This window comes from Hyla sarda, unplaced genomic scaffold, assembly GCF_029499605.1.
Source record: "Hyla sarda isolate aHylSar1 unplaced genomic scaffold, aHylSar1.hap1 scaffold_1472, whole genome shotgun sequence".
Taxonomy (NCBI): domain Eukaryota; kingdom Metazoa; phylum Chordata; class Amphibia; order Anura; family Hylidae; genus Hyla; species Hyla sarda.
In genome coordinates this window covers 38,599-63,999 of record NW_026608104.1, presented here as the reverse complement: position 1 = coordinate 63,999, position 25,401 = coordinate 38,599, and the positions used below count along the sequence as shown (strand labels likewise).

General features: G+C 44.3%; 9 non-coding genes across 9 annotated transcripts; all 9 read right to left on the bottom strand.

Annotated features, from left to right (window-relative positions):
• Positions 1 to 658: 658 nt before the first annotated feature.
• On the bottom strand, positions 659 to 849 carry LOC130308270 (U2 spliceosomal RNA). The gene has a single exon (XR_008857259.1). It is a non-coding gene; the product is annotated as a U2 spliceosomal RNA (small nuclear RNA).
• A 2,082-nt stretch (positions 850 to 2,931) lies between these two features.
• On the bottom strand, positions 2,932 to 3,122 carry LOC130308269 (U2 spliceosomal RNA). The gene has a single exon (XR_008857258.1). It is a non-coding gene; the product is annotated as a U2 spliceosomal RNA (small nuclear RNA).
• A 2,097-nt stretch (positions 3,123 to 5,219) lies between these two features.
• LOC130308268 (U2 spliceosomal RNA) lies at positions 5,220 to 5,410 on the bottom strand. Its single transcript, XR_008857257.1, has one exon. It is a non-coding gene; the product is annotated as a U2 spliceosomal RNA (small nuclear RNA).
• Positions 5,411 to 7,499: 2,089 nt separating this feature from the next.
• LOC130308267 (U2 spliceosomal RNA) lies at positions 7,500 to 7,690 on the bottom strand. The gene has a single exon (XR_008857256.1). It is a non-coding gene; the product is annotated as a U2 spliceosomal RNA (small nuclear RNA).
• A 2,084-nt stretch (positions 7,691 to 9,774) lies between these two features.
• LOC130308266 (U2 spliceosomal RNA) lies at positions 9,775 to 9,965 on the bottom strand. The gene has a single exon (XR_008857255.1). It is a non-coding gene; the product is annotated as a U2 spliceosomal RNA (small nuclear RNA).
• Positions 9,966 to 12,051: 2,086 nt separating this feature from the next.
• Positions 12,052 to 12,242, bottom strand: LOC130308265 (U2 spliceosomal RNA). The gene has a single exon (XR_008857254.1). It is a non-coding gene; the product is annotated as a U2 spliceosomal RNA (small nuclear RNA).
• Positions 12,243 to 14,328: 2,086 nt separating this feature from the next.
• Positions 14,329 to 14,519, bottom strand: LOC130308264 (U2 spliceosomal RNA). The gene has a single exon (XR_008857253.1). It is a non-coding gene; the product is annotated as a U2 spliceosomal RNA (small nuclear RNA).
• Positions 14,520 to 16,606: 2,087 nt separating this feature from the next.
• LOC130308263 (U2 spliceosomal RNA) lies at positions 16,607 to 16,797 on the bottom strand. Its single transcript, XR_008857252.1, has one exon. It is a non-coding gene; the product is annotated as a U2 spliceosomal RNA (small nuclear RNA).
• Positions 16,798 to 18,873: 2,076 nt separating this feature from the next.
• On the bottom strand, positions 18,874 to 19,072 carry LOC130308280 (U2 spliceosomal RNA). The gene has a single exon (XR_008857269.1). It is a non-coding gene; the product is annotated as a U2 spliceosomal RNA (small nuclear RNA).
• Positions 19,073 to 25,401: the final 6,329 nt, after the last annotated feature.

Genomic DNA, 25,401 nt, shown 5'->3' with positions numbered 1-25,401 from the left:
TAGCATAGCCTAACCCTCTGTACTTTGGTCTATATTGATGCGGGACATAGACAGCCAGCTGATGACCAATCCATTAGTGCAATGGATGGCTGGAAGCATTTGTCTTTGCCTTTGCAATACCACAGAAGCAATGCATGGTCAATGTACAGCAATGACACACCTGTGTGAACAGCCAGGAGACCCCCCCCCCCCCCCATGTTATGTTACATAGTTACATAGTTAGTACGGTCGAAAAAAGACATATGTCCATCACGTTCAACCAGGGAATTAAGGGGTAGGGGTGTGGCGCGATATTGGGGAAGGGATGAGATTTTATATTTCTTCATAAGCATTAATCTTATTTTGTCAATTAGGAACATTCAGCACCCACCCGCTATCAAGGCAGCTGCCTATCATGTCATGCCCTACCTGCACAGGTGTGCTGGCTACTCAAATGATCCAATTAAGGAGGCCATTTAGTCAGCAGCAGCAGAAGTCCTGTGCCTGGACGCTCCAACAGGGGCCAGACACAAGCAGAAGCAGAAGCAGCAGAAGCAGCAGCAGCACCACCTTTTGTTTATTGGCTGCAGCAGCAGCAAGGCCCACAGGGCTGGCTAGCTGGCTAGCCAGCAAGCAGGTAGCAATGAAAGTAGGAATCTTTCTTTTTAACCCTGTAAGGGGGTGGTGCACTGTACCCGAAGATACTGCCATATCGGGTCAATGCATAGGGCGACGGAAGCAAGCTTCGAAATCGGCCCCCGTTCTCAAAAATCCATTTAATATATGGTCCCCAGATAGGGGACGTATCAGATATTAAACTGATAAGAACAGATACTACACTTGATCTTAGCCAAAAGGCCGAGAAGCGATAACCGTGAAAGGGGCGGGCCCAACAAGGTCCCCTTCATGGGCACTATCACTGCTTGCTGTCAGGGAGGCTGCCAGACAATTTTCCATGCACACTCTGGGCTGGGGGGCAGTCAACCACCAGTACACACAGCAGAACCTAAACCCATACCATTATTGCTAAGCAGCAAGACAGGGGCCCATTGCACTCCCACGGGGCCTTTTTAAATGCAATCCATAACCCGGATTTGCCAGGAACCCTTCTTACTCCTCCTACTTGCATGTGACACTGGGCTTAGGATCTGCATAGGAAACACACACACAAGCACACACCTACCTTTGTTGCCTGCAGATGCCTCCTTGGCTGTCCCCAAACGGTATCAAACCAACACCCACGGGAAGCTGTAAGCATAGAGGACATGCCTGCACCCCATTGGACTTACCTGTGTGGGTTAAATCCGGGTTATTTGACAACCTATGGCGGTGATGGTTCTGCTCAGGCAGAGCAGTGCTGATGCTCCTCATAAAGCTGTCGCTGCTGTGAAGGTTCTAGGTGACATCACAAATCCCTTTGGTTACATACACAACAAAGCTGGGTTGTTGTTGTTTACACTCTGCAAGGCCTGTGGAAGTGAGTGACATCATAGCACTGTAGTTCTGAGGGTTCAAGATGGATGCAACAATCTCCTGTTGCTTCTATGAAGGCCGTAATAGACGACATCACCAAACAGCTCCATAGTCACATACACAGCAAAGGAGAGATGTTGTTTACACCTAGTGATGTCAGTGGTATTGAGTGACATCACAGCACAGTGCTAAGGCTCCTGGGCCTGGACACAGCAGCGGCTGCAATATCTCAACGGAGAATACGTTTATATCTATGTGTGTGTGTGCGCATATATATATATATATATATATATATATATATATATATTTCTCCGCCGAAATCACTTTTAAACCCATTTCCACCTTTTTTTCCCTTCTCTTCCTCTTACTTTTTTTTCACGTTTTTTTACGTTTTTCTCCTTTTCGCCTCTTTTCTGGGCGTATTATTCTTCTTTTTCTTCTTTTTTTTCGTCTAATGCATACCCCATCAGTGCAGCAATGCTTATTCAATACCGCCAGCAGATGGAGACACTGGGGGATAATTTTCTAAGGATTTATACTGATTTTTCCTGTCTGAATTTGTCGCACAGAAAGTTGCAGGCCAAATATGTGTGACATTTCTGCGACTTTAGCTTCTAGAGCATTTTTACAACATTATACATAGGTGCTGAATACATAAAAAGCGACTGTTCAGCGACAGACAAGTCGCATCGGCTGAAAGTAGGCCAGAATGTCAGTCCATGTTGGAGCAGGTTTAGATACAGTCTAAAGCATAGATCTCAAAGTCTGTGCACAGAATTTAGCAAGGGCCTCGCACCTTCTGATGCATCAGGTAGGTGCACAATAGCATAGCCTAACCCTCTGTACTTTGGTCTATATTGATGCGGGACATAGACAGCCAGCTGATGACCAATCCATTAGTGCAATGGATGGCTGGAAGCATTTGTCTTTGCCTTTGCAATACCACAGAAGCAATGCATGGTCAATGTACAGCAATGACACACCTGTGTGAACAGCCAGGAGACCCCCCCCCCCCCATGTTATGTTACATAGTTACATAGTTAGTACGGTCGAAAAAAGACATATGTCCATCACGTTCAACCAGGGAATTAAGGGGTAGGGGTGTGGCGCGATATTGGGGAAGGGATGAGATTTTATATTTCTTCATAAGCATTAATCTTATTTTGTCAATTAGGAACATTCAGCACCCACCCGCTATCAAGGCAGCTGCCTATCATGTCATGCCCTACCTGCACAGGTGTGCTGGCTACTCAAATGATCCAATTAAGGAGGCCATTTAGTCAGCAGCAGCAGAAGTCCTGTGCCTGGACGCTCCAACAGGGGCCAGACACAAGCAGAAGCAGAAGCAGCAGAAGCAGCAGCAGCACCACCTTTTGTTTATTGGCTGCAGCAGCAGCAAGGCCCACAGGGCTGGCTAGCTGGCTAGCCAGCAAGCAGGTAGCAATGAAAGTAGGAATCTTTCTTTTTAACCCTGTAAGGGGGTGGTGCACTGTACCCGAAGATACTGCCATATCGGGTCAATGCATAGGGCGACGGAAGCAAGCTTCGAAATCGGCCCCCGTTCTCAAAAATCCATTTAATATATGGTCCCCAGATAGGGGACGTATCAGATATTAAACTGATAAGAACAGATACTACACTTGATCTTAGCCAAAAGGCCGAGAAGCGATAACCGTGAAAGGGGCGGGCCCAACAAGGTCCCCTTCATGGGCACTATCACTGCTTGCTGTCAGGGAGGCTGCCAGACAATTTTCCATGCACACTCTGGGCTGGGGGGCAGTCAACCACCAGTACACACAGCAGAACCTAAACCCATACCATTATTGCTAAGCAGCAAGACAGGGGCCCATTGCACTCCCACGGGGCCTTTTTAAATGCAATCCATAACCCGGATTTGCCAGGAACCCTTCTTACTCCTCCTACTTGCATGTGACACTGGGCTTAGGATCTGCATAGGAAACACACACACAAGCACACACCTACCTTTGTTGCCTGCAGATGCCTCCTTGGCTGTCCCCAAACGGTATCAAACCAACACCCACGGGAAGCTGTAAGCATAGAGGACATGCCTGCACCCCATTGGACTTACCTGTGTGGGTTAAATCCGGGTTATTTGACAACCTATGGCGGTGATGGTTCTGCTCAGGCAGAGCAGTGCTGATGCTCCTCATAAAGCTGTCGCTGCTGTGAAGGTTCTAGGTGACATCACAAATCCCTTTGGTTACATACACAACAAAGCTGGGTTGTTGTTGTTTACACTCTGCAAGGCCTGTGGAAGTGAGTGACATCATAGCACTGTAGTTCTGAGGGTTCAAGATGGATGCAACAATCTCCTGTTGCTTCTATGAAGGCCGTAATAGACGACATCACCAAACAGCTCCATAGTCACATACACAGCAAAGGAGAGATGTTGTTTACACCTAGTGATGTCAGTGGTATTGAGTGACATCACAGCACAGTGCTAAGGCTCCTGGGCCTGGACACAGCAGCGGCTGCAATATCTCAACGGAGAATACGTTTATATCTATGTGTGTGTGTGCGCATATATATATATATATATATATATATATATATATATATATATATATATATATTTCTCCGCCGAAATCACTTTTAAACCCATTTCCACCTTTTTTTCCCTTCTCTTCCTCTTACTTTTTTTTCACGTTTTTTTACGTTTTTCTCCTTTTCGCCTCTTTTCTGGGCGTATTATTCTTCTTTTTCTTCTTTTTTTTCGTCTAATGCATACCCCATCAGTGCAGCAATGCTTATTCAATACCGCCAGCAGATGGAGACACTGGGGGATAATTTTCTAAGGATTTATACTGATTTTTCCTGTCTGAATTTGTCGCACAGAAAGTTGCAGGCCAAATATGTGTGACATTTCTGCGACTTTAGCTTCTAGAGCATTTTTACAACATTATACATAGGTGCTGAATACATAAAAAGCGACTGTTCAGCGACAGACAAGTCGCATCGGCTGAAAGTAGGCCAGAATGTCAGTCCATGTTGGAGCAGGTTTAGATACAGTCTAAAGCATAGATCTCAAAGTCTGTGCACAGAATTTAGCAAGGGCCTCGCACCTTCTGATGCATCAGGTAGGTGCACAATAGCATAGCCTAACCCTCTGTACTTTGGTCTATATTGATGCGGGACATAGACAGCCAGCTGATGACCAATCCATTAGTGCAATGGATGGCTGGAAGCATTTGTCTTTGCCTTTGCAATACCACAGAAGCAATGCATGGTCAATGTACAGCAATGACACACCTGTGTGAACAGCCAGGAGACCCCCCCCCCCCCCATGTTATGTTACATAGTTACATAGTTAGTACGGTCGAAAAAAGACATATGTCCATCACGTTCAACCAGGGAATTAAGGGGTAGGGGTGTGGCGCGATATTGGGGAAGGGATGAGATTTTATATTTCTTCATAAGCATTAATCTTATTTTGTCAATTAGGAACATTCAGCACCCACCCGCTATCAAGGCAGCTGCCTATCATGTCATGCCCTACCTGCACAGGTGTGCTGGCTACTCAAATGATCCAATTAAGGAGGCCATTTAGTCAGCAGCAGCAGAAGTCCTGTGCCTGGACGCTCCAACAGGGGCCAGACACAAGCAGAAGCAGAAGCAGCAGAAGCAGCAGCAGCACCACCTTTTGTTTATTGGCTGCAGCAGCAGCAAGGCCCACAGGGCTGGCTAGCTGGCTAGCCAGCAAGCAGGTAGCAATGAAAGTAGGAATCTTTCTTTTTAACCCTGTAAGGGGGTGGTGCACTGTACCCGAAGATACTGCCATATCGGGTCAATGCATAGGGCGACGGAAGCAAGCTTCGAAATCGGCCCCCGTTCTCAAAAATCCATTTAATATATGGTCCCCAGATAGGGGACGTATCAGATATTAAACTGATAAGAACAGATACTACACTTGATCTTAGCCAAAAGGCCGAGAAGCGATAACCGTGAAAGGGGCGGGCCCAACAAGGTCCCCTTCATGGGCACTATCACTGCTTGCTGTCAGGGAGGCTGCCAGACAATTTTCCATGCACACTCTGGGCTGGGGGGCAGTCAACCACCAGTACACACAGCAGAACCTAAACCCATACCATTATTGCTAAGCAGCAAGACAGGGGCCCATTGCACTCCCACGGGGCCTTTTTAAATGCAATCCATAACCCGGATTTGCCAGGAACCCTTCTTACTCCTCCTACTTGCATGTGACACTGGGCTTAGGATCTGCATAGGAAACACACACACAAGCACACACCTACCTTTGTTGCCTGCAGATGCCTCCTTGGCTGTCCCCAAACGGTATCAAACCAACACCCACGGGAAGCTGTAAGCATAGAGGACATGCCTGCACCCCATTGGACTTACCTGTGTGGGTTAAATCCGGGTTATTTGACAACCTATGGCGGTGATGGTTCTGCTCAGGCAGAGCAGTGCTGATGCTCCTCATAAAGCTGTCGCTGCTGTGAAGGTTCTAGGTGACATCACAAATCCCTTTGGTTACATACACAACAAAGCTGGGTTGTTGTTGTTTACACTCTGCAAGGCCTGTGGAAGTGAGTGACATCATAGCACTGTAGTTCTGAGGGTTCAAGATGGATGCAACAATCTCCTGTTGCTTCTATGAAGGCCGTAATAGACGACATCACCAAACAGCTCCATAGTCACATACACAGCAAAGGAGAGATGTTGTTTACACCTAGTGATGTCAGTGGTATTGAGTGACATCACAGCACAGTGCTAAGGCTCCTGGGCCTGGACACAGCAGCGGCTGCAATATCTCAACGGAGAATACGTTTATATCTATGTGTGTGTGTGCGCATATATATATATATATATATATATATATATATATATATATATATATTTCTCCGCCGAAATCACTTTTAAACCCATTTCCACCTTTTTTTCCCTTCTCTTCCTCTTACTTTTTTTTCACGTTTTTTTACGTTTTTCTCCTTTTCGCCTCTTTTCTGGGCGTATTATTCTTCTTTTTCTTCTTTTTTTTCGTCTAATGCATACCCCATCAGTGCAGCAATGCTTATTCAATACCGCCAGCAGATGGAGACACTGGGGGATAATTTTCTAAGGATTTATACTGATTTTTCCTGTCTGAATTTGTCGCACAGAAAGTTGCAGGCCAAATATGTGTGACATTTCTGCGACTTTAGCTTCTAGAGCATTTTTACAACATTATACATAGGTGCTGAATACATAAAAAGCGACTGTTCAGCGACAGACAAGTCGCATCGGCTGAAAGTAGGCCAGAATGTCAGTCCATGTTGGAGCAGGTTTAGATACAGTCTAAAGCATAGATCTCAAAGTCTGTGCACAGAATTTAGCAAGGGCCTCGCACCTTCTGATGCATCAGGTAGGTGCACAATAGCATAGCCTAACCCTCTGTACTTTGGTCTATATTGATGCGGGACATAGACAGCCAGCTGATGACCAATCCATTAGTGCAATGGATGGCTGGAAGCATTTGTCTTTGCCTTTGCAATACCACAGAAGCAATGCATGGTCAATGTACAGCAATGACACACCTGTGTGAACAGCCAGGAGACCCCCCCCCCCCATGTTATGTTACATAGTTACATAGTTAGTACGGTCGAAAAAAGACATATGTCCATCACGTTCAACCAGGGAATTAAGGGGTAGGGGTGTGGCGCGATATTGGGGAAGGGATGAGATTTTATATTTCTTCATAAGCATTAATCTTATTTTGTCAATTAGGAACATTCAGCACCCACCCGCTATCAAGGCAGCTGCCTATCATGTCATGCCCTACCTGCACAGGTGTGCTGGCTACTCAAATGATCCAATTAAGGAGGCCATTTAGTCAGCAGCAGCAGAAGTCCTGTGCCTGGACGCTCCAACAGGGGCCAGACACAAGCAGAAGCAGAAGCAGCAGAAGCAGCAGCAGCACCACCTTTTGTTTATTGGCTGCAGCAGCAGCAAGGCCCACAGGGCTGGCTAGCTGGCTAGCCAGCAAGCAGGTAGCAATGAAAGTAGGAATCTTTCTTTTTAACCCTGTAAGGGGGTGGTGCACTGTACCCGAAGATACTGCCATATCGGGTCAATGCATAGGGCGACGGAAGCAAGCTTCGAAATCGGCCCCCGTTCTCAAAAATCCATTTAATATATGGTCCCCAGATAGGGGACGTATCAGATATTAAACTGATAAGAACAGATACTACACTTGATCTTAGCCAAAAGGCCGAGAAGCGATAACCGTGAAAGGGGCGGGCCCAACAAGGTCCCCTTCATGGGCACTATCACTGCTTGCTGTCAGGGAGGCTGCCAGACAATTTTCCATGCACACTCTGGGCTGGGGGGCAGTCAACCACCAGTACACACAGCAGAACCTAAACCCATACCATTATTGCTAAGCAGCAAGACAGAGGCCCATTGCACTCCCACGGGGCCTTTTTAAATGCAATCCATAACCCGGATTTGCCAGGAACCCTTCTTACTCCTCCTACTTGCATGTGACACTGGGCTTAGGATCTGCATAGGAAACACACACACAAGCACACACCTACCTTTGTTGCCTGCAGATGCCTCCTTGGCTGTCCCCAAACGGTATCAAACCAACACCCACGGGAAGCTGTAAGCATAGAGGACATGCCTGCACCCCATTGGACTTACCTGTGTGGGTTAAATCCGGGTTATTTGACAACCTATGGCGGTGATGGTTCTGCTCAGGCAGAGCAGTGCTGATGCTCCTCATAAAGCTGTCGCTGCTGTGAAGGTTCTAGGTGACATCACAAATCCCTTTGGTTACATACACAACAAAGCTGGGTTGTTGTTGTTTACACTCTGCAAGGCCTGTGGAAGTGAGTGACATCATAGCACTGTAGTTCTGAGGGTTCAAGATGGATGCAACAATCTCCTGTTGCTTCTATGAAGGCCGTAATAGACGACATCACCAAACAGCTCCATAGTCACATACACAGCAAAGGAGAGATGTTGTTTACACCTAGTGATGTCAGTGGTATTGAGTGACATCACAGCACAGTGCTAAGGCTCCTGGGCCTGGACACAGCAGCGGCTGCAATATCTCAACGGAGAATACGTTTATATCTATGTGTGTGTGTGCGCATATATATATATATATATATATATATATATATATATATATATATATTTCTCCGCCGAAATCACTTTTAAACCCATTTCCACCTTTTTTTCCCTTCTCTTCCTCTTACTTTTTTTTCACGTTTTTTTACGTTTTTCTCCTTTTCGCCTCTTTTCTGGGCGTATTATTCTTCTTTTTCTTCTTTTTTTTCGTCTAATGCATACCCCATCAGTGCAGCAATGCTTATTCAATACCGCCAGCAGATGGAGACACTGGGGGATAATTTTCTAAGGATTTATACTGATTTTTCCTGTCTGAATTTGTCGCACAGAAAGTTGCAGGCCAAATATGTGTGACATTTCTGCGACTTTAGCTTCTAGAGCATTTTTACAACATTATACATAGGTGCTGAATACATAAAAAGCGACTGTTCAGCGACAGACAAGTCGCATCGGCTGAAAGTAGGCCAGAATGTCAGTCCATGTTGGAGCAGGTTTAGATACAGTCTAAAGCATAGATCTCAAAGTCTGTGCACAGAATTTAGCAAGGGCCTCGCACCTTCTGATGCATCAGGTAGGTGCACAATAGCATAGCCTAACCCTCTGTACTTTGGTCTATATTGATGCGGGACATAGACAGCCAGCTGATGACCAATCCATTAGTGCAATGGATGGCTGGAAGCATTTGTCTTTGCCTTTGCAATACCACAGAAGCAATGCATGGTCAATGTACAGCAATGACACACCTGTGTGAACAGCCAGGAGACCCCCCCCCCCCCATGTTATGTTACATAGTTACATAGTTAGTACGGTCGAAAAAAGACATATGTCCATCACGTTCAACCAGGGAATTAAGGGGTAGGGGTGTGGCGCGATATTGGGGAAGGGATGAGATTTTATATTTCTTCATAAGCATTAATCTTATTTTGTCAATTAGGAACATTCAGCACCCACCCGCTATCAAGGCAGCTGCCTATCATGTCATGCCCTACCTGCACAGGTGTGCTGGCTACTCAAATGATCCAATTAAGGAGGCCATTTAGTCAGCAGCAGCAGAAGTCCTGTGCCTGGACGCTCCAACAGGGGCCAGACACAAGCAGAAGCAGAAGCAGCAGAAGCAGCACCACCTTTTGTTTATTGGCTGCAGCAGCAGCAAGGCCCACAGGGCTGGCTAGCTGGCTAGCCAGCAAGCAGGTAGCAATGAAAGTAGGAATCTTTCTTTTTAACCCTGTAAGGGGGTGGTGCACTGTACCCGAAGATACTGCCATATCGGGTCAATGCATAGGGCGACGGAAGCAAGCTTCGAAATCGGCCCCCGTTCTCAAAAATCCATTTAATATATGGTCCCCAGATAGGGGACGTATCAGATATTAAACTGATAAGAACAGATACTACACTTGATCTTAGCCAAAAGGCCGAGAAGCGATAACCGTGAAAGGGGCGGGCCCAACAAGGTCCCCTTCATGGGCACTATCACTGCTTGCTGTCAGGGAGGCTGCCAGACAATTTTCCATGCACACTCTGGGCTGGGGGGCAGTCAACCACCAGTACACACAGCAGAACCTAAACCCATACCATTATTGCTAAGCAGCAAGACAGGGGCCCATTGCACTCCCACGGGGCCTTTTTAAATGCAATCCATAACCCGGATTTGCCAGGAACCCTTCTTACTCCTCCTACTTGCATGTGACACTGGGCTTAGGATCTGCATAGGAAACACACACACAAGCACACACCTACCTTTGTTGCCTGCAGATGCCTCCTTGGCTGTCCCCAAACGGTATCAAACCAACACCCACGGGAAGCTGTAAGCATAGAGGACATGCCTGCACCCCATTGGACTTACCTGTGTGGGTTAAATCCGGGTTATTTGACAACCTATGGCGGTGATGGTTCTGCTCAGGCAGAGCAGTGCTGATGCTCCTCATAAAGCTGTCGCTGCTGTGAAGGTTCTAGGTGACATCACAAATCCCTTTGGTTACATACACAACAAAGCAGGGTTGTTGTTGTTTACACTCTGCAAGGCCTGTGGAAGTGAGTGACATCATAGCACTGTAGTTCTGAGGGTTCAAGATGGATGCAACAATCTCCTGTTGCTTCTATGAAGGCCGTAATAGACGACATCACCAAACAGCTCCATAGTCACATACACAGCAAAGGAGAGATGTTGTTTACACCTAGTGATGTCAGTGGTATTGAGTGACATCACAGCACAGTGCTAAGGCTCCTGGGCCTGGACACAGCAGCGGCTGCAATATCTCAACGGAGAATACGTTTATATCTATGTGTGTGTGTGCGCATATATATATATATATATATATATATATATATATATATATATTTCTCCGCCGAAATCACTTTTAAACCCATTTCCACCTTTTTTTCCCTTCTCTTCCTCTTACTTTTTTTTCACGTTTTTTTACGTTTTTCTCCTTTTCGCCTCTTTTCTGGGCGTATTATTCTTCTTTTTCTTCTTTTTTTTCGTCTAATGCATACCCCATCAGTGCAGCAATGCTTATTCAATACCGCCAGCAGATGGAGACACTGGGGGATAATTTTCTAAGGATTTATACTGATTTTTCCTGTCTGAATTTGTCGCACAGAAAGTTGCAGGCCAAATATGTGTGACATTTCTGCGACTTTAGCTTCTAGAGCATTTTTACAACATTATACATAGGTGCTGAATACATAAAAAGCGACTGTTCAGCGACAGACAAGTCGCATCGGCTGAAAGTAGGCCAGAATGTCAGTCCATGTTGGAGCAGGTTTAGATACAGTCTAAAGCATAGATCTCAAAGTCTGTGCACAGAATTTAGCAAGGGCCTCGCACCTTCTGATGCATCAGGTAGGTGCACAATAGCATAGCCTAACCCTCTGTACTTTGGTCTATATTGATGCGGGACATAGACAGCCAGCTGATGACCAATCCATTAGTGCAATGGATGGCTGGAAGCATTTGTCTTTGCCTTTGCAATACCACAGAAGCAATGCATGGTCAATGTACAGCAATGACACACCTGTGTGAACAGCCAGGAGACCCCCCCCCCCCCATGTTATGTTACATAGTTACATAGTTAGTACGGTCGAAAAAAGACATATGTCCATCACGTTCAACCAGGGAATTAAGGGGTAGGGGTGTGGCGCGATATTGGGGAAGGGATGAGATTTTATATTTCTTCATAAGCATTAATCTTATTTTGTCAATTAGGAACATTCAGCACCCACCCGCTATCAAGGCAGCTGCCTATCATGTCATGCCCTACCTGCACAGGTGTGCTGGCTACTCAAATGATCCAATTAAGGAGGCCATTTAGTCAGCAGCAGCAGAAGTCCTGTGCCTGGACGCTCCAACAGGGGCCAGACACAAGCAGAAGCAGAAGCAGCAGAAGCAGCAGCAGCACCACCTTTTGTTTATTGGCTGCAGCAGCAGCAAGGCCCACAGGGCTGGCTAGCTGGCTAGCCAGCAAGCAGGTAGCAATGAAAGTAGGAATCTTTCTTTTTAACCCTGTAAGGGGGTGGTGCACTGTACCCGAAGATACTGCCATATCGGGTCAATGCATAGGGCGACGGAAGCAAGCTTCGAAATCGGCCCCCGTTCTCAAAAATCCATTTAATATATGGTCCCCAGATAGGGGACGTATCAGATATTAAACTGATAAGAACAGATACTACACTTGATCTTAGCCAAAAGGCCGAGAAGCGATAACCGTGAAAGGGGCGGGCCCAACAAGGTCCCCTTCATGGGCACTATCACTGCTTGCTGTCAGGGAGGCTGCCAGACAATTTTCCATGCACACTCTGGGCTGGGGGGCAGTCAACCACCAGTACACACAGCAGAACCTAAACCCATACCATTATTGCTAAGCAGCAAGACAGGGGCCCATTGCACTCCCACGGGGCCTTTTTAAATGCAATCCATAACCCGGATTTGCCAGGAACCCTTCTTACTCCTCCTACTTGCATGTGACACTGGGCTTAGGATCTGCATAGGAAACACACACACAAGCACACACCTACCTTTGTTGCCTGCAGATGCCTCCTTGGCTGTCCCCAAACGGTATCAAACCAACACCCACGGGAAGCTGTAAGCATAGAGGACATGCCTGCACCCCATTGGACTTACCTGTGTGGGTTAAATCCGGGTTATTTGACAACCTATGGCGGTGATGGTTCTGCTCAGGCAGAGCAGTGCTGATGCTCCTCATAAAGCTGTCGCTGCTGTGAAGGTTCTAGGTGACATCACAAATCCCTTTGGTTACATACACAACAAAGCTGGGTTGTTGTTGTTTACACTCTGCAAGGCCTGTGGAAGTGAGTGACATCATAGCACTGTAGTTCTGAGGGTTCAAGATGGATGCAACAATCTCCTGTTGCTTCTATGAAGGCCGTAATAGACGACATCACCAAACAGCTCCATAGTCACATACACAGCAAAGGAGAGATGTTGTTTACACCTAGTGATGTCAGTGGTATTGAGTGACATCACAGCACAGTGCTAAGGCTCCTGGGCCTGGACACAGCAGCGGCTGCAATATCTCAACGGAGAATACGTTTATATCTATGTGTGTGTGTGCGCATATATATATATATATATATATATATATATATATATATATATTTCTCCGCCGAAATCACTTTTAAACCCATTTCCACCTTTTTTTCCCTTCTCTTCCTCTTACTTTTTTTTCACGTTTTTTTACGTTTTTCTCCTTTTCGCCTCTTTTCTGGGCGTATTATTCTTCTTTTTCTTCTTTTTTTCCGTCTAATGCATACCCCATCAGTGCAGCAATGCTTATTCAATACCGCCAGCAGATGGAGACACTGGGGGATAATTTTCTAAGGATTTATACTGATTTTTCCTGTCTGAATTTGTCGCACAGAAAGTTGCAGGCCAAATATGTGTGACATTTCTGCGACTTTAGCTTCTAGAGCATTTTTACAACATTATACATAGGTGCTGAATACATAAAAAGCGACTGTTCAGCGACAGACAAGTCGCATCGGCTGAAAGTAGGCCAGAATGTCAGTCCATGTTGGAGCAGGTTTAGATACAGTCTAAAGCATAGATCTCAAAGTCTGTGCACAGAATTTAGCAAGGGCCTCGCACCTTCTGATGCATCAGGTAGGTGCACAATAGCATAGCCTAACCCTCTGTACTTTGGTCTATATTGATGCGGGACATAGACAGCCAGCTGATGACCAATCCATTAGTGCAATGGATGGCTGGAAGCATTTGTCTTTGCCTTTGCAATACCACAGAAGCAATGCATGGTCAATGTATAGCAATGACACACCTGTGTGAACAGCCAGGAGACCCCCCCCCCCCCATGTTATGTTACATAGTTACATAGTTAGTACGGTCGAAAAAAGACATATGTCCATCACGTTCAACCAGGGAATTAAGGGGTAGGGGTGTGGCGCGATATTGGGGAAGGGATGAGATTTTATATTTCTTCATAAGCATTAATCTTATTTTGTCAATTAGGAACATTCAGCACCCACCCGCTATCAAGGCAGCTGCCTATCATGTCATGCCCTACCTGCACAGGTGTGCTGGCTACTCAAATGATCCAATTAAGGAGGCCATTTAGTCAGCAGCAGCAGAAGTCCTGTGCCTGGACGCTCCAACAGGGGCCAGACACAAGCAGAAGCAGAAGCAGCAGAAGCAGCAGCAGCACCACCTTTTGTTTATTGGCTGCAGCAGCAGCAAGGCCCACAGGGCTGGCTAGCTGGCTAGCCAGCAAGCAGGTAGCAATGAAAGTAGGAATCTTTCTTTTTAACCCTGTAAGGGGGTGGTGCACTGTACCCGAAGATACTGCCATATCGGGTCAATGCATAGGGCGACGGAAGCAAGCTTCGAAATCGGCCCCCGTTCTCAAAAATCCATTTAATATATGGTCCCCAGATAGGGGACGTATCAGATATTAAACTGATAAGAACAGATACTACACTTGATCTTAGCCAAAAGGCCGAGAAGCGATAACCGTGAAAGGGGCGGGCCCAACAAGGTCCCCTTCATGGGCACTATCACTGCTTGCTGTCAGGGAGGCTGCCAGACAATTTTCCATGCACACTCTGGGCTGGGGGGCAGTCAACCACCAGTACACACAGCAGAACCTAAACCCATACCATTATTGCTAAGCAGCAAGACAGGGGCCCATTGCACTCCCACGGGGCCTTTTTAAATGCAATCCATAACCCGGATTTGCCAGGAACCCTTCTTACTCCTCCTACTTGCATGTGACACTGGGCTTAGGATCTGCATAGGAAACACACACACAAGCACACACCTACCTTTGTTGCCTGCAGATGCCTCCTTGGCTGTCCCCAAACGGTATCAAACCAACACCCACGGGAAGCTGTAAGCATAGAGGACATGCCTGCACCCCATTGGACTTACCTGTGTGGGTTAAATCCGGGTTATTTGACAACCTATGGCGGTGATGGTTCTGCTCAGGCAGAGCAGTGCTGATGCTCCTCATAAAGCTGTCGCTGCTGTGAAGGTTCTAGGTGACATCACAAATCCCTTTGGTTACATACACAACAAAGCTGGGTTGTTGTTGTTTACACTCTGCAAGGCCTGTGGAAGTGAGTGACATCATAGCACTGTAGTTCTGAGGGTTCAAGATGGATGCAACAATCTCCTGTTGCTTCTATGAAGGCCGTAATAGACGACATCACCAAACAGCTCCATAGTCACATACACAGCAAAGGAGAGATGTTGTTTACACCTAGTGATGTCAGTGGTATTGAGTGACATCACAGCACAGTGCTAAGGCTCCTGGGCCTGGACACAGCAGCGGCTGCAATATCTCAACGGAGAATACGTTTATATCTATGTGTGTGTGTGCGCATATATATATATATATATATATATATATATATATATATATATTTCTCCGCCGAAATCACTTTTAAACCCATTTCCACCTTTTTTTCCCTTCTCTTCCTCTTACTTTTTTTTCACGTTTTTTTACGTTTTTCTCCTTTTCGCCTCTTTTCTGGGCGTATTATTCTTCTTTTTCTTCTTTTTTTTCGTCTAATGCATACCCCATCAGTGCAGCAATGCTTATTCAATACCGCCAGCAGATGGAGACACTGGGGGATAATTTTCTAAGGATTTATACTGATTTTTCCTGTCTGAATTTGTCGCACAGAAAGTTGCAGGCCAAATATGTGTGACATTTCTGCGACTTTAGCTTCTAGAGCATTTTTACAACATTATACATAGGTGCTGAATACATAAAAAGCGACTGTTCAGCGACAGACAAGTCGCATCGGCTGAAAGTAGGCCAGAATGTCAGTCCATGTTGGAGCAGGTTTAGATACAGTCTAAAGCATAGATCTCAAAGTCTGTGCACAGAATTTAGCAAGGGCCTCGCACCTTCTGATGCATCAGGTAGGTGCACAATAGCATAGCCTAACCCTCTGTACTTTGGTCTATATTGATGCGGGACATAGACAGCCAGCTGATGACCAATCCATTAGTGCAATGGATGGCTGGAAGCATTTGTCTTTGCCTTTGCAATACCACAGAAGCAATGCATGGTCAATGTACAGCAATGACACACCTGTGTGAACAGCCAGGAGACCCCCCCCCCCCCCATGTTATGTTACATAGTTACATAGTTAGTACGGTCGAAAAAAGACATATGTCCATCACGTTCAACCAGGGAATTAAGGGGTAGGGGTGTGGCGCGATATTGGGGAAGGGATGAGATTTTATATTTCTTCATAAGCATTAATCTTATTTTGTCAATTAGGAACATTCAGCACCCACCCGCTATCAAGGCAGCTGCCTATCATGTCATGCCCTACCTGCACAGGTGTGCTGGCTACTCAAATGATCCAATTAAGGAGGCCATTTAGTCAGCAGCAGCAGAAGTCCTGTGCCTGGACGCTCCAACAGGGGCCAGACACAAGCAGAAGCAGAAGCAGCAGAAGCAGCAGCAGCACCACCTTTTGTTTATTGGCTGCAGCAGCAGCAAGGCCCACAGGGCTGGCTAGCTGGCTAGCCAGCAAGCAGGTAGCAATGAAAGTAGGAATCTTTCTTTTTAACCCTGTAAGGGGGTGGTGCACTGTACCCGAAGATACTGCCATATCGGGTCAATGCATAGGGCGACGGAAGCAAGCTTCGAAATCGGCCCCCGTTCTCAAAAATCCATTTAATATATGGTCCCCAGATAGGGGACGTATCAGATATTAAACTGATAAGAACAGATACTACACTTGATCTTAGCCAAAAGGCCGAGAAGCGATAACCGTGAAAGGGGCGGGCCCAACAAGGTCCCCTTCATGGGCACTATCACTGCTTGCTGTCAGGGAGGCTGCCAGACAATTTTCCATGCACACTCTGGGCTGGGGGGCAGTCAACCACCAGTACACACAGCAGAACCTAAACCCATACCATTATTGCTAAGCAGCAAGACAGGGGCCCATTGCACTCCCACGGGGCCTTTTTAAATGCAATCCATAACCCGGATTTGCCAGGAACCCTTCTTACTCCTCCTACTTGCATGTGACACTGGGCTTAGGATCTGCATAGGAAACACACACACAAGCACACACCTACCTTTGTTGCCTGCAGATGCCTCCTTGGCTGTCCCCAAACGGTATCAAACCAACACCCACGGGAAGCTGTAAGCATAGAGGACATGCCTGCACCCCATTGGACTTACCTGTGTGGGTTAAATCCGGGTTATTTGACAACCTATGGCGGTGATGGTTCTGCTCAGGCAGAGCAGTGCTGATGCTCCTCATAAAGCTGTCGCTGCTGTGAAGGTTCTAGGTGACATCACAAATCCCTTTGGTTACATACACAACAAAGCTGGGTTGTTGTTGTTTACACTCTGCAAGGCCTGTGGAAGTGAGTGACATCATAGCACTGTAGTTCTGAGGGTTCAAGATGGATGCAACAATCTCCTGTTGCTTCTATGAAGGCCGTAATAGACGACATCACCAAACAGCTCCATAGTCACATACACAGCAAAGGAGAGATGTTGTTTACACCTAGTGATGTCAGTGGTATTGAGTGACATCACAGCACAGTGCTAAGGCTCCTGGGCCTGGACACAGCAGCAACTGCAATATCTCAACGGAGAATACGTTTATATCTATGTGTGTGTGTGCGCATATATATATATATATATATATATATATATATTTCTCCGCCGAAATCACTTTTAAACCCATTTCCACCTTTTTTTCCCTTCTCTTCCTCTTACTTTTTTTTCACGTTTTTTTACGTTTTTCTCCTTTTCGCCTCTTTTCTGGGCGTATTATTCTTCTTTTTCTTCTTTTTTTTCGTCTAATGCATACCCCATCAGTGCAGCAATGCTTATTCAATACCGCCAGCAGATGGAGACACTGGGGGATAATTTTCTAAGGATTTATACTGATTTTTCCTGTCTGAATTTGTCGCACAGAAAGTTGCAGGCCAAATATGTGTGACATTTCTGCGACTTTAGCTTCTAGAGCATTTTTACAACATTATACATAGGTGCTGAATACATAAAAAGCGACTGTTCAGCGACAGACAAGTCGCATCGGCTGAAAGTAGGCCAGAATGTCAGTCCATGTTGGAGCAGGTTTAGATACAGTCTAAAGCATAGATCTCAAAGTCTGTGCACAGAATTTAGCAAGGGCCTCGCACCTTCTGATGCATCAGGTAGGTGCACAATAGCATAGCCTAACCCTCTGTACTTTGGTCTATATTGATGCGGGACATAGACAGCCAGCTGATGACCAATCCATTAGTGCAATGGATGGCTGGAAGCATTTGTCTTTGCCTTTGCAATACCACAGAAGCAATGCATGGTCAATGTACAGCAATGACACACCTGTGTGAACAGCCAGGAGACCCCCCCCCCCCCATGTTATGTTACATAGTTACATAGTTAGTACGGTCGAAAAAAGACATATGTCCATCACGTTCAACCAGGGAATTAAGGGGTAGGGGTGTGGCGCGATATTGGGGAAGGGATGAGATTTTATATTTCTTCATAAGCATTAATCTTATTTTGTCAATTAGGAACATTCAGCACCCACCCGCTATCAAGGCAGCTGCCTATCATGTCATGCCCTACCTGCACAGGTGTGCTGGCTACTCAAATGATCCAATTAAGGAGGCCATTTAGTCAGCAGCAGCTGAAGTCCTGTGCCTGGACGCTCCAACAGGGGCCAGACACAAGCAGAAGCAGAAGCAGCAGAAGCAGCAGCAGCACCACCTTTTGTTTATTGGCTGCAGCAGCAGCAAGGCCCACAGGGCTGGCTAGCTGGCTAGCCAGCAAGCAGGTAGCAATGAAAGTAGGAATCTTTCTTTTTAACCCTGTAAGGGGGTGGTGCACTGTACCCGAAGATACTGCCATATCGGGTCAATGCATAGGGCGACGGAAGCAAGCTTCGAAATCGGCCCCCGTTCTCAAAAATCCATTTAATATATGGTCCCCAGATAGGGGACGTATCAGATATTAAACTGATAAGAACAGATTTTTTTTTTTTTACATTTTTATTGAAAAAACTCAAAAACTTAAATACATCACAAAAAATGTTTACAATACATCAAATACTGTTTTCCATAAATGTAAATTCCACATAGCTAATGCTTTTTTCTGCCCATATCTCTTTTTATCAATTAAATAGTACAAGTAAACTTCACTGTATATCATCTTCAAACATTCTTTTTCACAAATAAAATCTCTTTTGAAGACAAGGATATTACGAACTTTCCATAATACATTTTTTGTACAGTTGATAAAAATCCACAAAATTCTCTCTTTTTCTTTCGTAACTCCATCACTTTTGCCATATAAAACAACTTCATGATTTAAAACTTTTAGACCTGTTAGGAATTTCAATAAAGAACCAATTAGTCTAAAAACCTTTTGTGCAAAATAACAATTCCAGAAAAGGTGCAAAACAGTTTCATCTATATTGCAATTATCCCGGGGACAGACACATACAGCATTTAGACCTCTTCTATATTGGAAAAATCTTACCGGAAGACACTCATGGATAATCATCCATGCTAAATCCTTGTGCTCATTAAAAAGATATGGCTCGTTTACCTTTTTCCATATTTGTACACACCTATTATAAGAAAAATTAGAGACCATACATATTTCTTCTTGCAAATTTAACTGTACTTCTATCTTGCGAGCATCCCTCAAGGTTAACAAGTCAAAGTCTTTAAGGTTATACATACGTATAATTTTTTCTAAGATGGCATAATGTTTAGGCGGAGTTAAAAGTACAGGAGAAGATAATGATAAAAACACCCATTCTCTTTTTCTAAAAATATGTCCCGCAGAGTACTTTAAAAAACAGGACCATACACTTTTCATAAAAAGTCCCCTAAAACACCAACTAAAAAACCTTAAGTATAAAAATTTTCTAATACAGGGAACCTGTTTTCCTCCATTTTTTTGTGACTTATACATAGTATCTCTTTTTAATTTTTCTGCTTTAGAACTCCATAGAAACTCAAAGAGAATCCTCTGAAGTTGCCTAGACATAAGTTCATTAGGAGGATAAATCATATTTAAATAGAGCATAATGGGTATTAGCATAGCCTTAATCACCAAAATTTTACCTTCTAAGGATAATTTCCTAAGGGACCAAAAGTCTACCTTTTTCTTTACCTTTTCTTTTACCATTAGCCAACTTTCCTCACCATTGTTATTTTTATCAAAGATGACTCCAAGGATTTTTATTTTTTCTGACTGTAATTTTAGGTTTGGTATTTGCACGTTTTCCCATTTACCTATATAAAAACAGTCACATTTAGATAAATTAAGTTTAAAAGCAGAAGCTTTACAAAAGAAATCAGTAACATCAACAACTCTTTGTAAAGAGAAGGCACTTTCACAAAAAACATTAATATCATCCATATAGCCACACACTTTAAGGGTGGCATTATTACCTCCAGGAACTGGCACTCCTTTTATTATTTTATCATTCCTTATTAAGTTTAACAGAGGTTCTATTGCACATATAAACAGTATAGGAGACAGAGGGCAGCCTTGCTTTACCCCTGATGATAAATTAATAAAATCTGTAAGGAAACCATTTATTAAAATCCTGCTAAAAGAACCTTTATATAAGAGAGCAATTTGCTTAATAAATATGTTAGGAAAACCCATGCGTTGTAAAACCATCCATAAAAAACAATGTGATACTCTATCGAACGCTTTATGAAAATCTAGAGATAGAATGGCTAGATTTTGATTCCGCTCTTGCTGATACCATATGACGTCCCTAATAGCATTTAAAGGTTCAGCTACACTCCTTCCTGGGACACCACATACCTGATCCACATGGATGACCTTGTACAAAAACGGCTTCATTCTGTTAACAAAAATTTTTGACATAATCTTATAATCAACATTAAGAAGCGTAATTGGTCTCCAATTTTCTAAGCTGTTCCTATCCCCCTTTTTGGGGATCAGAGACACTATACCACTCCTCCAAGATAAAGGTAGAACATCAGAATTAAAAGCCTCCTTAAAAATATTAAGCAAATCATCTTTAAAAATCTCCCAAAAGGTTTTATAAAACTCTACAGGAAGTCCATCAGAACCTGGTGTTTTACCTGTGGATAAACTTTTAGCAGCAATTTCTAATTCTTGGCATCTTACTTCTGTGCAAAGTGCATCTTGGTCCTCCTTACTTAAACCACAATCTAAAGTGCTTAGGAGAAAATTAGCAGCAGATATATCAATGGGTTTCTCATTAAACAGATCTTGATAAAAGGATTTAGCTTTGGATAACATTCCTACATTAGTAGTTTCATCCTCAATGTTAATCATTAACTTTTTTGTTTCCATTACCTTTTTAAAAAAGAATCTTGTACACTTTTCATCCTTCTCTTTACATTCAACTTTGGAGTTAAAAATTATTTCTTTCCCTTTGTTAGTTATAGCCTTCTGAATATCACTTTTAACACTTAAAATCAGATCGTCTACATATACACCCAGCTCTTTGAGTTGATAATAGGTTTGTAGTTTTGTGTTAAGATCTCTATACCATTTCAATTTCTCTTTTGTTTTTTTAACACCCATCTTAATAAAATACTCTTTAAATTTTACCTTGCAGAATTCCCACCATGCTAAAAGAGAATTAAAATTAGTCCTTGAGTTCTGCAATTTTTTAAAAAGATAGATAAAATTACATTTAATTTCTTCATCTTCAAGCAAAGAGACATTCAGACGCCAGACTCCTTTGGCTCTGCAAACCCCATCAAACTTACATGTAGCAGATAAAATCTTATGATCTGAAAAAAAGGTAGAAGTCAATTGCATATTCCCATAAAATGCAAATCCAGAAGCAAAAATATAATCAATCCTTGACATATAAAGGCTATTCCCCCAGGTATACCCAGGGTCATTAGGGAAAGAGGTTCTCCACAAATCTTTTAAATTAAAATCAACTATAAAATCCTTTAGTTGTTTTTCAGTCTTATCTTTCCTTTGTTCAGATCCTCCAGCCCGCTCCTCTCCTGCCATTATACAATTAAAATCACCAGCGATGATAAGCGGGGATGAACCCAGTAAATAAAACTGAATTTTCTCTAATAAATCAGATCTTTCATCCTTATCTGGAGAGGCATATACATTTAAAAGTCTCATATTCATGTCATTATAAATAATATGAACGAGCAGGGCTCTACCGGGTACAATGTCTGTGAAGGAGGTAACTTTATACTCACTGCTCTTGAACAGTATGCCAACACCAGTCACTTTCCTCTCATTATCCCCTGACCACACAGACGGGCCAAGAGTCCATTCAGATCTCAAAGATGAATAATTGATATCATAATCAAAGGCACATTCCTGTAAAAATAAAATGTCTGTAGGCAAAGAAGACAAGAAAGAAAATAAAGCAGCCCTCCTCTCTGGGCTCTTCAAACTCCTCACATTGAAGGAGGAGATATTAACACTTGGTAGCTCCTGGGTCATTCATTATCCTCAGACAAAGAACCCCAATCTGTAGGTGGTGACACAAATTCCTCAATATTAACAGGGTCGGATGCTGTTATAACCTTTTGGCAGACAATCTCCACGTTCCCCTCGTCCGCACTAACTCGACCACTCCTTTTGATGTTAAGGCCCTTTTCCTCTTTCCGGTCTCTGCTTTTCCTCTTTCGCCGTTCTTCTACATCCATCTCCTCTGTATCCCTTCTGGGCGGTCCAGGACCCTCAACTTCCATGAGAGGAGAACCCCTCACTTCTGTCTCAGGTCCCACGACCTTCCCCGGGGACACAATGCTTTTGGAGACATGAGCCACAGCAGGTATCACAGGAATTCCGGTAGCAGAAGACTCAGGCATCACTTTCAGGGTGTGGGTCTTAGGCACAGGCACAGCATCCATGGAGCTCTTCCTCATCGAGGGACCAGCCGACGTAGCCACAATATTGGCCCAGGAGCGTTGAGGACAATCCTTAAAAGCGTGTCCTTTCTGCTTACACACATTACACAGAATCTCATTTTGACAGTCCAAAGTGGTGTGGCCTTTTTGGCCACATCTTTTGCAAATAACCACTTCCTCTTTGCAAGATTCTTGTGTATGACCATATTCATGGCATTTCCTGCAATAATACGGCATCCCAGGGTAGAATAAATAGCCACGTTTACGCCCAATTAAAAAATTTGCAGGTGGGCGACACAGACCTCCAATTCCTCTCACATCTTCTCTGAACTTAACAGCAAACTTATGCTTTCCAGTCCAAAAGTCCATTGCATTCATTATTTTATGAGAGTATTTGACTTCCGCACAATATTGGTTTAAAAATAAGACAATGTCTCTTATATCCACGTATGGATCGTGCATAGTAACCACCAGTGGAACATCGCCATTAGAATATAGAGCAATGAAAACAAGTCCTTTCATATCCTCCTCATTGGCAAGCTCCCGAACTTTCTCAAACATATGGTCACATGCAGATGCGGAAGTCAAGGTAAGAATGAAAAGTCCTTTACCTGGGTCTTTTAGGCAAAACACATCTTCTCTCTGAATGTGCAATAAATCCAGCATAATTCTCTTGACAAAAAATTCCAAAGTCATCTTCTCCTTTTTCTCCTCATCCACTTCAATACGGAAGGTGTTCTTAATCCGAGTTTCAGTATGCGCAGCAAACCTAAGGGTCGCCATGGGGGATCGCCTTCCCGTTCTTTGTAAGTCCTCCTCCTATAGCAGCGTGAGGCTTAAGACGGCTAAAAAACCGCCGATGCCTCAAGGCCGAAGGTTCGACGAACTCAGAGCCCCTTGACAAGATACAAGATCTTAGCCAAAAGGCCGAGAAGCGATAACCGTGAAAGGGGCGGGCCCAACAAGGTCCCCTTCATGGGCACTATCACTGCTTGCTGTCAGGGAGGCTGCCAGACAATTTTCCATGCACACTCTGGGCTGGGGGGCAGTCAACCACCAGTACACACAGCAGAACCTAAACCCATACCATTATTGCTAAGCAGCAAGACAGGGGCCCATTGCACTCCCACGGGGCCTTTTTAAATGCAATCCATAACCCGGATTTGCCAGGAACCCTTCTTACTCCTCCTACTTGCATGTGACACTGGGCTTAGGATCTGCATAGGAAACACACACACAAGCACACACCTACCTTTGTTGCCTGCAGATGCCTCCTTGGCTGTCCCCAAACGGTATCAAACCAACACCCACGGGAAGCTGTAAGCATAGAGGACATGCCTGCACCCCATTGGACTTACCTGTGTGGGTTAAATCCGGGTTATTTGACAACCTATGGCGGTGATGGTTCTGCTCAGGCAGAGCAGTGCTGATGCTCCTCATAAAGCTGTCGCTGCTGTGAAGGTTCTAGGTGACATCACAAATCCCTTTGGTTACATACACAACAAAGCTGGGTTGTTGTTGTTTACACTCTGCAAGGCCTGTGGAAGTGAGTGACATCATAGCACTGTAGTTCTGAGGGTTCAAGATGGATGCAACAATCTCCTGTTGCTTCTATGAAGGCCGTAATAGACGACATCACCAAACAGCTCCATAGTCACATACACAGCAAAGGAGAGATGTTGTTTACACCTAGTGATGTCAGTGGTATTGAGTGACATCACAGCACAGTGCTAAGGCTCCTGGGCCTGGACACAGCAGCGGCTGCAATATCTCAACGGAGAATACGTTTATATCTATGTGTGTGTGTGCGCATATATATATATATATATATATATATATATATATATATATATTTCTCCGCCGAAATCACTTTTAAACCCATTTCCACCTTTTTTTCCCTTCTCTTCCTCTTACTTTTTTTTCACGTTTTTTTACGTTTTTCTCCTTTTCGCCTCTTTTCTGGGCGTATTATTCTTCTTTTTCTTCTTTTTTTTCGTCTAATGCATACCCCATCAGTGCAGCAATGCTTATTCAATACCGCCAGCAGATGGAGACACTGGGGATAATTTTCTAAGGATTTATACTGACTTTTCCTGTCTGAATTTGTCGCACAGAAAGTTGCAGGCCAAATATGTGTGACATTTCTGCGACTTTAGCTTCTAGAGCATTTTTACAACATTATACATAGGTGCTGAATACATAAAAAGCGACTGTTCAGCGACAGACAAGTCGCATCGGCTGAAAGTAGGCCAGAATGTCAGTCCATGTTGGAGCAGGTTTAGATACAGTCTAAAGCATAGATCTCAAAGTCTGTGCACAGAATTTAGCAAGGGCCTCGCACCTTCTGATGCATCAGGTAGGTGCACAATAGCATAGCCTAACCCTCTGTACTTTGGTCTATATTGATGCGGGACATAGACAGCCAGCTGATGACCAATCCATTAGTGCAATGGATGGCTGGAAGCATTTGTCTTTGCCTTTGCAATACCACAGAAGCA